Genomic DNA, 14,733 nt, shown 5'->3' with positions numbered 1-14,733 from the left:
ATCATTTTCCAGTTACTCAGAGGGCAGCCAGCAGCTAAAATTTACATAAGTGAATGCAACCATTCTTGCAAACAACAAGGACTGGGTCTTTATTATGTATGACACAGAGTGGATTTATCATGAAGGTGATGAAACCAAGCTTCAGGGAGCCTCGCTTATGCCCATACCCGCCCTCTCCAAACTTTGTACCTAATTTTCTAGTCGTGATTTTGCATTCATTTTCCTTAAACAGGGCCCCCAGATTGTATATTCTTCAAGCTCCAGATGCTCTTGATCAGACCCCAGTGCTGGTACTGGAGGAGAAAGCACCAGAATCTCAGAGTTACCGGCCTGATACCAGGGCAACTTCAGCTGAAATAGGATGTAGATGGAAACCCAAACCTGCCTACCCGGGTCCTCAAAGCCCCCTGAGAATTGGATCCGTACTGCAGGAGTCCCCCTCGGAGTCCCCTGTGTATTCCCATGGCCCCACGGTGAGCTGTGATCCCAGGGACATGGTCAGGTGGAGAACCCGGAAACGTGGGTGGGGGCATAAGTGACCAAAGGAGCTGGTGGCTGTAGACCAGCAGGCTCCCCGCTGAGCAAGGAGCCCCATGCGGGACTTGATCCCAAGACCCTGGGATCATGACCTGAGCCAAAGGCAGCCGCTTCACCAGTTGAACCACCCAGGCGCCCCAAGGATTTGCTCATTTTCCCCCTTTCACCTCAACCAAGTAACACTTACGAAACACAACTTTTAGATGATATGTTATTTTCTCTCATTCTGTGCCCTCATTTCTCCCTTTCAAGGTGGGGATGCAGGCTACCCTTTTTTCCTTTAATTGAGGGAAGGTTTGGTATTTCAAGGGCTGCTCATTTCTGGCTACACAGTTCCCTTTACCTGCCTGTAAAATAGGCACAGGAGAGCTACCCGAATGGCAGCAAAGAGCCAGGTGGTTGGGTCAGAGCTGTCCCCTTCCAGGGCACTGCATCCTTGAGGGGCACACAGCAAGGCCTGGTTTGGTTTGCTTTGCTCCTCTGCTACCCCACTTCCCAGGCCTGCCGCACCCCGCTCTCCAGCTGCACCAACAACAACCCCACAGCCTAGGGGGCTCCATGAGACGGAGGTGAAGGGCGGGGGAGAGAGAAGATGGATAATAATAACCTCTGCCTGATATGCCTCCTACATTTACCCATTAATCCGCAACAACCTTGTCTTTGCAAGCCTACCAACTAACATTAACTCGGCTCCTAGCTTCCTATTTTTGGAGTAAAGTTCCTTTGACTTGAAAGACGAATTAAAACACATTTGGAGATGCCCCCATTTCCTCCAGTGTGAGGTGCCTAAGTCGTTGCAGACGGAAAGACGGTCGCTGACTGACTTATATATGAAAGACGGCGGGAAATGATTAGGGAGGTCGCTGCATCCCGAGCAGGGGCTCGTCATCCGTGCGCCGTCACGTTCACGGCCCCGTCCGTGGACTGCTGTGTTGGCTCTCAGACACAATCCACAAACAACGAAGGACTCTGAAGTGGGGCATGCAAGGAAGTCAGAGGATTGCTGCACGTCTCTAACCGAGGAAGGGGTGAGGCAGGAAAGGGTATTTCAAGTGCTTGACATTTACTGATTACGTCTGAAAATGTTTGCCTCTGCACAGTCAGTACCACACATCGGTGGTTGCTCTTGTACCGAGCATGTTGCTGTCTTGCAGGTATATAATTACACGTGCACACACACACACACACACACACACACACACACACTGAAACAAGAAAGCGCAGCCCTTCCCTGATTTCCTCCACGCAAGGGCAGAGCAGCAGTGGGCTGAGCCCTGCATCGAGGAGCCAACAGACCTGCTTTTGTTGGCTCTTGGGACTGCTGGCGTGGGAAGCCTGGGGTCTCGCTCTCTTTCCCCCCAAAAAACGGGCTGTCTGCACTGGTTTTAAGTGTGAAGAGAGGAAATTGGGGAAATAGCACTTTCCGTAAAATGACCACAACTGTTGGTGGAGGAAGGAGTGGTAAGAGGGTGGGAGGGCTTTTTAAAAATGTGTTTTCCTCAAGCGACCAGAATCACAACATTCAACCAAGTCTATTCCTAACGACCCCCCAAAGTACTTAGGCGTTTACTCAGCTCAGTGAAGACGGGTCAGCTCCGTTGTTTGATTAGCATTTCTGAGATACGACTCCCTGATCTGGTTAAGCTCTTCTACTTTCTAGCCTTTTCTGAAGACTGGCCGTGCGACCTCTGGGTGGCTCCCTGCATGGTCATTGATTCTATTCCCAGCTAGAAGAGGAGGAAAACTGCTAAAAAATCAAAACTAAACAACACAAAGAATAACCACCCCCCAGAACCCAGGGACGGAACAGCAGAGGGAACCATGGGTGAGGTGAGTGCTCACTCCTTCCACGGCGAGCCTCCTGACCCGGTTCCACAAGGGGACGGCGTCTAAACTCGCGGGGTGGCCGCAATTGACAATTTTCTTTGGATTCTTCGGACAGCTTTAAATTGAGAGAATGTGTCACCTAAGGCTATTGTCGATCGTTACACAGTTGTTAAAACATTTACGAGAGAGGACAAAATGGGGTAAGATCCGGAATCACTGTCGATTGTGCGTGTGTGTGTGTGTGAGTGAGTGATTTGGAGGTTTCAGAGAAAGGACTTTACAGATCAGTTGTCATTTTTATTTTCAAAATTCTTCCTTTAGGTTCAAAAAAAAAAAGAATGAAAATATTTTCCATTCAGAAGACATAAACCTGCCTGTGTGCACTGAGTGGGGCAAATCACGTTTCTCCTTAATTTTCCCCAGTTGAACACGGCGTTTGTTGTCCGTGTCCTAACCCGTGGCTTTCAGAAGCTGAGAGGTCACGAAACACCTCATTTAACGACAAATTCTTATTTCCTTCGGGCGACTGAACGCGGAAGTGCAGAGACGAGATAAGAAGCCAGCTCCACGGGAGCAGCGTGTCAATTCCACCCCGAGTAACATTTCGGAGCTGAGAGAGCTAAACTCACAGGAAATCACACACAGGTTCTAAGACACATTCCCCACAGGTTGTGAACAAAGGTTCATAATGTTTCCAAAGTCAGAATTGTTTACCTTCCTCCACCTACCGCGGAAAACTTACGTAACTTTTTTTTTTTTCCTCCTAAGGATAGGTAACAGATTTTAAAATATTCTGGTGAGGTTTCGCCTTACGGCAACCTACCCTGACTTCTCCCCGGACAAAGGAAACTGACTGCCAGAAAAAGACCCAAGAACTCTGGAATCACTGAAAATCAGTAACAAACTTGCTCTGACAGCCACTGCGAGAGCAAAACACTTGCAAGGAGAAGTCGGAGTCGTTCCTTCCCTCCACCTAGATCACTTAAACCCACAGCAAACAAGACAACATCTGGATATTGTTTCACAGGCAAGAATAAAGCACTTTTTTTTTTTGCCCCATCATTAAGTAAAAAACCCGTTTTCCACATGCAAACAGCTCTTGTAAATTTCCCCCAGATAAGCTTGGAAGTTTTGAATGATTTCAGTGAGTGTTAAGAGAATCACCCCTCGTTCATTGCCTGGGAATACAGTGTTTCAGAAATCTCTCCAGCCGGCTGAGTGCTACGGTGTTGACCGAAGCGCATACCTCTTACCTGCAGAGACGGATGCACGGACGCCTGCCTAGATGGGAAGTTATGACCAGGCAAAGAAACGATCGGCCGATGCAGGTTGCCTTGGGAAAGATAGGTGTTTAGGTTCTCTCAAAGTGAAGAAAAGTCTCTCGCTGTTCGCTGTCAGTCAAAAACAAGTTGGTACAAGTTTGAGTAGGATTTACCTGAAGGAACTGAAGAGAGGAGGAAAGAGATTGGGAGAGATTGAGCAGAGGGAGGAGGGACGAGGAGGGAGGAGGGAGGGAGAGAAGGAGAGAGGGAGAGGGAGAGGGAGAGAGGGCTCCATGATGTCAGCAGTGTGCCTTAAGGAAATCTACAGACCAGCAAAAAATTCTAGTGGACACCCAGTCCTGAGCTCTGTGAACACCTGTAGGAAAGAAAACTAATGCCCTTTTAAAGAAAAGAGCCAGTTAATCTTTGAAGACTTTTGGCCACTCTTATCAAAGCCTTTTTTTTTTAAGGCCCCTTTGCCTAAATAAACCATAAATAAATAACCAGATGATCTCTTCTAACCAGCTCTCCTCTACCCCAAGTTCCCTCCTCCTCTTGCCTCTCCCCACTGCAAATGAATGTTACCAAAACTCCCTGCTCCTTGGGAAAAGCAGAAAAACCCATACAGACGATATACATCCCGAATATATATGAGCCAAATGTCACAGAGAAAAACCTCTGTGTTTTTAGTTCAATCTCCCTGTAGCCTCCGTTTTCCCTGACCAAAAAAGCATAAAGAAGTTAGATAGGTAAAATTGGGTTCTTCTGGATCGTGGAAGTTGGGTTTGAGGCTGGTTTCCAGCATTTGTGCCCAGTGTCCGCGGTTTTATGAGAAACGGTCAGACTTCCATCCCTGAAGCAGAAGTCTAAGGAGAGGTCTTGGTCTCTGGAAATGGAGGCAGAGTTTCTTTCTGGACTATAGCTGTATGTCCTCCCTACACCAAGCCATTTCTTGTGGCCACCATGCCCAGGCCTGTGTGGGTCGCCAACCTTCCTGTGGCCAGGGTGCACACAGACCCTGACAAGCCCTCAGAGGAAGGTGGCTTTCCCACAGGTGCCTTCCCCAGTGAGATCCCCTGCAGGAGTCCAAAGGCAATGCCAAGGGAAGCTCAGGGTCTCTGTCACAAAGGTGGTGATGACACCTCACGTGTCTTCTGCACAGGGACCGTGGCAGCGTCAGGGCTCTTCAGCGCATTAAGCTGGAGGGAAGAAGAGGTGACTCGACTGATGTGTTGGCAGCAAATGATATGTCCCCTCCCCTGAGTTCTGGGTTCCACACTCCCGTGCATTCCCTCCACTTCACGCTGGGGGCAGCCGCTGCTTTCCGGGAGCTCGACCTAAATGGGGGCAGGGAGGGTGAGGGACTGTTCTTTTTTTTTAAGGGGGAAAGTCTTCAAACTGCCTATTTTATCCAACCTTCTCCCTTGACTCCAAGCCCTGGCATGAATCATGCCCTTTTTCTGGTTCCCGGGGCGGGGGGGGCTGGTGCATCAGCCTTCCCTTTTGTCCTTCTCTTTCCCAGGGAGCAGGGCCTCCTCTTCAGCCTGCGAGAATAGGGTGGCCCCTGGGAGAGGATGCTGGGCTCCCGGGGGCTTAGGGCTGAAGAGAATGAAGAAGACATTAGGGGAGCAGACATCTTCAAGCTGCTCTTACTCCAGAGCGCAGAATCAGACGCACGTCAGAGGAGGACGTGATGAAAGCCCCATAGAAAACAGGGAAACACAGAGGTCCAAAATAACGAGAAGGGGAAAACCCAGCTTCAAGGCCTGACCGTATCCTACCCCAGGTGATTTGCAGAGGCTGTCCCATCGGCCTGGAATGTTCTCCCTCAGGTCTTCATTCGCCCAGATGACCCTGGTCAAGACTTGGCCCAAGGACACCTCTTCAGGGGGACTGGGCCCCCCCCTCATACGGCCCCAACCCAACTGGGTGCCTAGTTCTCCCTTTCACTCTGTATGCCAATTTGTACTATCTAAATTGTCCTGACTCTATCATTTGCTGTCGGTTTCATTCAGCACTTGACTGCACCTGTCTTGTTCACTACGTGTCCCTCGAGGGACAGCTGGCCCATCCCAGTCCCTAAAACAATTAATCATCAAGTAGATTGATAAAAGATTATAAATGGACAATGTGATTTGTTACAATTGAAATTTAATTCCTATTTTCTTACTTTTAATGAATATTTCCAGTCTCAGCTTTAATTAGTAAACTAACATTTGAATACTTTTTTAAATTTATTCAGTTCTTTCAGAAATGTTATTCATTTGATGCCCCGACCAAAAAACCACAATTAGCTTACCAGCAAAGAAGTGGAAGCCAGAGAGGTTAAGTGATGTGCTCAGAGTCACAGAGCTGGAAGGGGGTGAGGGGTGAGGCTCAAAACAGCTCTTCTCTCTCTCAGTCCATGCATTTTTCATTAGGCCACATTTTTCTCAAATTAGTCGATTGTGGGCATACATATGCACGTGTCAATTCCTTTGAATATCAAGTCATACACTACGTGAATGATAATCACAGCCTAATACTCCCGCAAGTTTTAGTTCTTACAGGACCGTACACGGCAGAGCTCATCTTCCTTCATAACACACTCTTAAAAACGACAAAAGAAGAAAATGAGTTCAAAATAGTGTGGCTGCATGAAGTCATTTAAAGGTTAAGACAATATGCTTCATGTTGGTGATGTTTACCTGTTTTTGTTCATTTTCATCAACTGGGGCTACGTCAACAATCAGATGTCGAGGTTGTAGATACGACAGAATTTACAAAAGGAGGCGAGGTATTACGCATGCATGACGAAGTGTTGAGTCATGGGTGGGAAAGCTCTAGAAAAATATCTATGAGATTTCTGTCACAGGCGACAGATTTTCCTTGGCATGTTTTAGTAACTGAATGATCTAAGTATTTCCAATGTTGCATGAGAGACAGACAGGGGACAAATTATTAATGTTGACAAAAACCATTTTCTGTCACCCAATCTCCCTCCCATCCAGTGAGTGGAATCTGCTTTACAACCCACTTCTAAGGAGGAGGGTCCAGAAGCTACAATCAGATTACTTCAAAAAACATAGCTAATCATCTTGTAACTGATGATGGTCAATGTGATTGATCTTTTAGCCTAAAATACAAAACAAACATGAATGAATATTCAGTAAATCTCCCTTCCTTCCATCCTTCCTTCCATCCATCCTTCCTTCCTTCCTTCCTTCCTTCCTTCCTTCCTTCCTTCCTTCCTTCCATCCTTCCTTCCATCCATCCCTCCTTCCTTCCATCCATCCTTCCTTCCATCCTTCCTTCCTTCCATCCTTCCTTCCATCCATCCCTCCTTCCTTCCATCCATCCTTCCTTCCTTCCATCCTTCCCTCCTTCCTTCCATCCATCCTTCCTTCCTTCCTTCCTTCCTTCCTTCCTTCCTTCCTTCCATCCTTCCTTCCATCCATCCCTCCTTCCTTCCATCCATCCTTCCTTCCTTCCATCCTTCCCTCCTTCCTTCCATCCATCCTTCCTTCCTTCCATCCTTCCTTCCTTCCTTCCTTCCATCCTTCCTTCCTTCCTTCCTTCCTTCCTTCCTTCCTTCCATCCTTCCTTCCTTCCATCCTTCCTTCCTTCCTTCCTTCCTTCCTTCCTTCCTTCCTTCCTTCCTTCCTTCCTTTTTTCCTTCCTTCCTTCCTCCCTTCCTTCCCAGTTAATTGAAAGCAAGACTCTTAGGGGTGTCAAAATTTAATAAAGTATACGTCTAAAATCTGAAGTTTTATCCAAATTTCTAAAGTGAGTTCTGAAAACTGGACAGAAAAGACCACAAGAACTAGCTCTTTCAAGAGAGCCATTTCCCAAGAATAATTTCCAAAAAAGAAAAAAAAAATGCCATAATGCTTCCAATTCCCATCTTGGCTTAAATTGAGACATAAAAATCCTTCACGTGTGGTAAGAGGAAGAAAGTACATTTTTTAACCTTCGACTAGATCTATTTAAGTTTAGATGTGGGACTATTTACAGAGGATTATGTTAGTTTTTAAAACTTCCTGGAAACCTCCTATGACCCCAGTGCCTTCGAGTGTCCTCCACAGGCCAAGCAGGACTTGGTCAGGTGTCTTGTGTGCTCCCACAACCCCTGCCCAGAGATACGTAAAACATCCTGTTGGAATGCAGATGAGCCGTGGAGAATGAAGAATGCCCATCTCAATCCTTTCAAGACTCTGCAGGCCAGAGCTGGGGGCCTGCTTGCCTTTTGACCTTGCCAGTGGGAAGCTTGTCTCAGGAAGCCATGAAGTTGAAATCTCGTCTTGGAGTGGCTCTCTAGAAGCAACTATGGCAACAAGGATGCGTGTGCCATGTATTAATGTGCTCCTGGGAGAAATCTGAGGGAGAGGAGAGCAGGCCAGCAGGGGAGGGATGAAGTTAAGTTAGGAGGAGGTTTCAGGCTCAGGCTAGTTCCCTGCTTGAAACTGGGACGGGGTTTTGGAGAGAAAGTAGCATCCTAGATGAGGAAGCTGGACTTCCTTGCTCCTGCCCAGCCACCTTTGCTAAAAGTAGAAGGGCTGACAGGGTATCCCACTGGTGCTCTGGCTTTCTGTATCCATAAGGAAGTGACTCTCGTAGCCCAAGGGCAGCCTTACGAAAAGGGGTGGGGGGGGCGGCGGCAGAGCATCAGAAGTAGGAGGCATGGAAGCCTGCGAATGCACACCCAGAACGGGGGAAGGAGGTCCAAGGGGATCTGCACAGACCACCAGCGGCGTAGCTCATCCCGTGAACACTGGTAGTGTTCCCTCCCACTAGTACATGTTCTTTCCTTACTGTGAACCCTCACTCCCTCAGCACCCTCTGCCCTCCTCCTCCCCGCCTCTGCTACACCATTTTCCCACTCAAAATAGAATTGGGCAGGGGAATGCCTGCATGGCTCAGTAGGTTAAGTGTCAGCCTCTTGGTTTGGGCTCAGGTCATGATCTTGGGGTTGTGAGATCAAGTCCCCCATCGGGCTCCACACTCAGCTTGGCATCTGCTCGAGATTTTCTCCCTCTCCCTCCCCCTCACCTCCTCCCCCCACTCACATGCGTGCACACACTCTCTCTCTCTCAAATCTTTCAAAAAGATAATGAAAAAATAATAAAATAATAAAATTGGGGATCTCAACACTAAAATTTGGAATTTGACTTAAGATGCACATGGTCTTTCTATGCACATGGTCAGTTCCTCCAAGTGCCAGGAGGATCCCAGCAGGGCCTTCTAGCACCAATAGAACACTTTGTTATTGATATCATGTCAATCTATTAGATTCATCACTAAACTGGGTGTTTCTCTTTGCTGGGTTTTTACAAAGACCCCACAGTCCCAGGACTGGAGTAAGGGGTCGTTCAGCAGAAAGATCGGGAATAGCTGATTATAAACAGTGTGATAAGTGCATATGATGGAAATATTCTAGAAGCCCACAGGAAGGGCAGTGGACTCTGCCCAGGAGGTTGAAGGTAGGCTTCCAGAGGAGGGAATGATGGAGTTCAACTGACAAGGTTTTCACAGGCAGGGACAAAGACAGGCTGTAGGCATTGTAGAGACAAGAACAGAACGAGTAACGGTGAAGATGAGACAAGCCAAGTGAGCTCCCCCCGGGACAACTCAGCAACGCAGCTCTAACCTTAACCTCGTGAAATCTTGTCCAAAGAGCAAGAACCACAAAAACAAAAACGGATTCCGTTATTCATTAGGGTGTTTCATTGAGTATAAAACCTATATGTCAGGTTGGCCTTAGTACGACATCATTAGCCTGAAAGTTACCTTCCTCTTAGTAACATCTGAAGAGTAAAGGCCACATTTTTTATTTATTAAGGTTAACATTTTGTTGATATTAATATTTTTAACTAGATGATCCGAGCTCACATTTGTTCTCTATCATTTCTACCTTCCATTCGGACATTTCAGTCACCAAAGAGAAATAAGCTTGCCCAGAACTAACCCCATAAATCCCATTTTATCCAGGCAACTCTCCAGCTTTCCAAGCCATCTCATACTTGAACACCTCGTCTCTCCCCTTTGCGGTCCCGCCTCTCCCACCGAACATCTCTTCATGATGTGGCTTTGAGGCAGAGGGAAACTTTCACCAGCAGTTACATTCCAAAAAGGAAGCAAGGAGAAAAATCAGCGAGGCTTAGTTATAGCTCGAAAGATCCTACAGGTCATCCCATCCAGTCTCTTAATATTTGAGTTAGTCTCAGAAGACCAGAGAATAACCTTCACAGTGTCCACAGTGCCTGAAACCCAGGATCTACACCAACATCGCATTGAAGGTTCTCGTACACTGTGCTATATTATGTTAGTCCCTACTTTTACACATGTTTGTACACATATAATTTATTCAAGTGGCAGAAACCCACATCAAAGCTTGTATTGGTGTAAAAAGAAACGTGGGTATCAGGTTGACGCTGTCAGGAGGTGAGAACATGCCGTTTGACTCATTCCCTTCCCAGATTTGGCCGACGGGCTTGGAGGCTCACGCTGATGAAGTGTTAGTGAAACAATAAGAATAATTACTCCAAAGGCGCGGGCACGAGTATCCTAGTGGATACTACACCAGATCAGGCTAGAAACAAAACAGTGTCCCCAGGCATTTGACGCAAAATGGAAGCAGGTGGCAGCCCTTCCCCCAAAGCTCACCCTTTGCTTTTGGGGCTTCATTGATGACGCATACAACATCTCCGAAGAATACAAAGATTCAGAATCGTTTCATTTTGCCTTTCAAGGATTGTGACCAGTTCTAGCATTCTCTATCTTTGCTCCTTCTTCCCAAAACATGCCATATGGCCCAGACAAGATCCCTGAGGCATTAACTTCCTCCTGCTGCCTCTTGCCTCAACCCGGAACTCACAAGCCACTCAATTTCTTTTTTCTTAATTGAGGTTGAGACAGATAGAGAAGCAGATAAACACACAGGTCTGGCCCTCTTCTGTTGAATACAGTCATGATCAAACATGCCAAGTTTTAGGACATCCTTTAGGGCGAGGAATGTGGCTGTTCTGTGTTCCATGAAGGACCTGAGAGATTTTGAAATTATAACGATGACAACACATTCTGAAAAGGAGCTTAACAAGCCAACTACTCAAGTCATAGGGGCTACCAACTGAAAGAGTAAGGCAAAGTAACCAACCGTCTTTCTGTAAACCTAGGGGACAAGCTGGCCTTGTAGGTAAGCTGGCCTTAAAAGATGTTCAGCCCTTGTCAAGGCCACTTACTCCCATCTGATGGAAGTAAGTTTGTTTTTTTTTTAAGACTTTATTTATTTATTTGACAGAGAGAGAGACAGCCAGCGAGAGAGGGAGCATGAGCACGGGGTGTGGGAGAGGAAGAAGCAGGCTCCCAGTGGAGTATCCCGAGGTGGGGCTCGATCCCAGAACGCTGGGATCACGCCCTGAGTCGAAGGCAGATGCTTAACGACTGAGCCACCCAGGCGCCCCATGACGGAAGAAAGACTTCTTGCACAGAACGGGTGAATGGCCCTCCCTGAATTACTGAAAAGGTCATATGTTCTTGAACTTGATATCATGTACTGGTTTTTAAACCAGGTCCCATAAGACACAACCCTTCCAATTAGTAGATCATTTGCCCTGTTCACTTTTCCAGAAGATTTCCAAAATTACCTGCCTCTCCTTGTCCTTCATGCTCCTGGGGGAGAAGCAGATGGGACTGACAGCAATCTCCAGTTGGTCACTGGAGGGTTCTCCATATTCCCACCACCATTCCGAACAAAAAAGAATTCCTCCTCAGGACAACACGGAGGCTTTCTCACATGCTTCTTTATTGGGACGGCACAAAAATTATCCTAAAATGCGAAAGTTACTTAACAGAAATGTAATCTCCAATTATTCCTCTGGGGGTGGGCAACCATCCTGGTTTTCCCATCATTCCCCGAGGTTTTGCTCTGTAAGTCTTGTGTCCTGGAAAATCCCTCAGTCCCAGAAAAACTGCTGCGGCTGGTCACCTATTCCCACGTGTGTCCTCAGCTCTTTTGGAGTCAACTGCTAAATGTTTAAAACTTGATTTGATCTGATTTGAAAATAGAAGTGGTAGTATAGGCATGATACCCTCATTTGTCAGCACCAAACTGACCCTTGCTAGGGCGTGTGTAAAATCCAATTTTGTCAAGGGCGCCTGGGTGGCTTAGTTGTTAAGCGTCTGCCTTCGGCTCAGGGCGTGATCCCGGAGTCCTGGGATCGAGCCCGACATTAGGCTCCTCTGCTGAGAGCCTGCTTCTTCCTCTCCCACTCCCCCTGCTTGTGTTCCCTCTCTCGCTGGCTGTCTCTCTCTCTGTCAAACAAATAAATAAAATCTTTAAAAAAATCCAATTTTGTCAAATGGGAAAATGTGTAAATAAAAAGACACAAGAAGCGCTCAGCACTCTGTTTAGAGGCTGGACACCTGCGTTTAAACCCCCACCGGTGTGAGTTGGTGATTGTAGGTCCCCACCTGTAGCATGGCTTGAGAGTTGGTGAGTTACAGAGCAGTGGTGACATGAACCCAACACCCCTTGCCTTATTCAAGCTGGACTTTGTTGCTTTGGCTCATGTTGGTGCAACCTTATACCTCATGTTAAATACACACAATTTGTTTCTGGTTCACTTCAGAGCCACTTTTACTAAGTGAATCGTGGCAATTCCCACCAGTGAAAGGTATAGCATAGTGTCTGGTGCTCAGTGTTGACAGTATGGGCCGGTACACAGAAACACAGCTACAGGGTAGACTCACCATCTCCAGGTCATTGCAACCGATACGAGGCCACCTTCCCTTCAAGGCCTAACCGTACACCGATCTGGCAAAGTGTTACATGCATTAATTCACTTCTTTTATTGCTAGCTTATTGTTTAATCCTGAACCGACCACGCACCAACTATGCAGATAATCTGCCAGTGAGTGATGCGTGGCCACGGCCCCAGCTCCACCAGATGGCCAAATGCAGTATTTTACACATGGTAGGTTGAATCCGTGTCTGAGACCCCAAGAGCAACATTTAGAATATTTAAAATACAATAGTACAGAAAATGTTAGTATCCCCCTGAATAATTTCAATGATCCATTGGGGAAGATAAGAGCAGTGAATTATTCTACTTTCCCCCGTTTTCATATTTTAGCGATTGCCCCTTGGTTAGTGACAAGCTATATACTTCTGCCTTAAAAAGAATCACCAAGTTGATTGAGGGTGCATCTTTCTTTGGGGGCTGGAAATACCGAAGGACAAGCAAGGCGTGCGGCTCCATCGGCTGTTACAGACACGCCCCTTCCTCACCACGCTGCGTCAAACTGGCCCCTCGCTACAGGCCTCATTGTTCTGACACTTCTAGCCCTGATATTTGGGTTTCCTGAGCACGCACAGAGACTTTTCCATTTCTGCCAAGTTCAGGCCCTGGCTTCTGGCTCAGCCCACTGGGTGCGCATTGCATGCTTTCCAGCCCTTTATTTGATTTAGCAGTTAGTGATATTATTATGCTGTAACTCTTTCATCTCTAATGCCCCGGGTTATTTCCCTGGGAGCCCATACAGCCCCTATCTCTGATAGCCACACGAAAGAATGTCATAAAACGTTCTGCTTCTGCCTCAGTACCCCTATTTCTACATGACATAAATGCAGGAGGGCCTAGGAGAAGTCTCAGGACTCATGTTAGGTATTTACTGTTAGTAGAGCTGGGTAAACAACGAAGGTTTTGACTTTGGGATCTTTCCCATTGCAGAAGCGTACCTTTTGCCAAATATTCTAGTTATTGTGGAAAAAGTGAGTGATGCAGATTGGCTAAATTATGCAAAGTGCAAGATCCCAGCCGAGTTGTCATCAACTCTGAAGGACTTCACACCAAAGATGTAGTATGAGTGTAGAAAGAGGGTGTTGAGTGCTCTTAAAACATCAGCCGTAAACCCCATTCGTTCCTTGTCAGCCTCAGCAGAGGGGCTGTGCTGCTCAGACGAACGCTACCCGGAGATGGTGCCCATGTACCCCAAACTACACACGTGCGTGAAACAAAAAATGGGCTCAAAGGGAAGGCTGTCCTCGGTCACTCGTGTCCTTGCGTGGCACTTCATCTTATCAAGTGCCCCTGCAGACACTGCCGCATCGCCAGCAGAACAAAGAAATGATAAAGACGGCCAATAAAAGGATGCAATTTTTTTTTCTTACTGTTCTCCTTTTTGATGGTCCAGCCTGAATAAGAGAATCTGGTGAATTCTGAGGCAAGCCTGGGCTCCTGAAAGCCAGCTTGTGTTACCTTCGATTTCCACGGCGGTTGCCAGCCCCTATCCAGGCTTGAAATGTCACGAGTGAATTTGCTTTACTCCCCCACTAAGAAATATTCCTGGAGTTATTTGTCATTCATGCATTTACTTTTGGCCACGGGCTCCCTCATCTCTTCTGTCCCACGCGCTTGGGTTCGGCGCTGTGGTCACCCGCGTCCAGAGAGAGCGCTGACTGATAACTTGCCCCTCATCACTCGACTCGCGTTGTCGATTTTCTGCTAATCGCTGAACATGTGCTCGAGCCCCTTCCCTTCTGAAATCCGTGCGTCCTTACTAGGCAGCGGTGATGGCCAAGGCACAGCGTCCTGGTCTATCGGTCAGTAAACAGCACTTATCACTCGGCGAAGCGCGCACACCAGCACGAGGACTTGGACTATCAGCTTAAACTCACACTGAGCTCCCGTGCGAACATCGCCCTGTTCTGTTTTTCAAATTGCTTAATCGTGTATCTTATCTTACTTGTCGGGTCTCACTTTACAGCACGAGACTAACAGAAGAATGGAAGGCAACATGTCATCCCTGCCTCGGAATGTCGAGTTGTTGAATTATTTCTTTCTGGCAAGCAGGACAATGTAATGGGGGAAAGTATAGGTTTAGTCTCAGACGGGTGTGGCTTTGGTTCTAGAATGGCTGTGTACTAACAGCATGACCAGGGGGAAGTTAACTCACTTCTCAGAGCTGGTTTTTGCACTAGGAAACTGAGAGAAGCAAATTTACCTCCTGGGTTCTTGTGCAGTTTACGTGGGGGAGGGGGTGGGAAGGGTCTGACTCCATGAGCACTCTCTCGGGGGACACTGGGGAGCAGAGTTCTCTGGCGAAGGTGGCCGGTATCAAGACACTCTTC

The 14,733-nt window shown here is 47.3% G+C and overlaps 1 protein-coding gene across 3 annotated transcripts in view; it reads right to left on the bottom strand.

The window, feature by feature from the left end:
- Positions 1-14,733, bottom strand: part of KCNJ15 (potassium inwardly rectifying channel subfamily J member 15) — a 73,276-nt gene that overhangs the window by 38,717 nt on the left and 19,826 nt on the right. The window contains exons 1-2 of one of the 3 annotated variants that reach the window (XM_057306738.1): positions 3,957-4,018; positions 3,618-3,755 (exon numbers count right to left, since the gene is read on the bottom strand). The exons of 1 other annotated variant lie outside the window; for it this stretch is intronic. The gene's annotated coding sequence lies outside the window, so the exon portion shown is untranslated. Of the gene's footprint in view, positions 1-3,617; positions 3,910-3,956; positions 4,019-14,733 lie in introns of those variants that run through there. One more of the 3 variants, XM_048215160.2, reaches the window with a different exon arrangement.

Source organism: Ursus arctos, unplaced genomic scaffold (genome assembly GCF_023065955.2).
Source record: "Ursus arctos isolate Adak ecotype North America unplaced genomic scaffold, UrsArc2.0 scaffold_4, whole genome shotgun sequence".
Taxonomy (NCBI): Eukaryota; Metazoa; Chordata; class Mammalia; order Carnivora; family Ursidae; genus Ursus; species Ursus arctos.
Note: the sequence above shows the minus strand (reverse complement) of the source record. Positions and strands in the feature narration are given on the sequence as shown.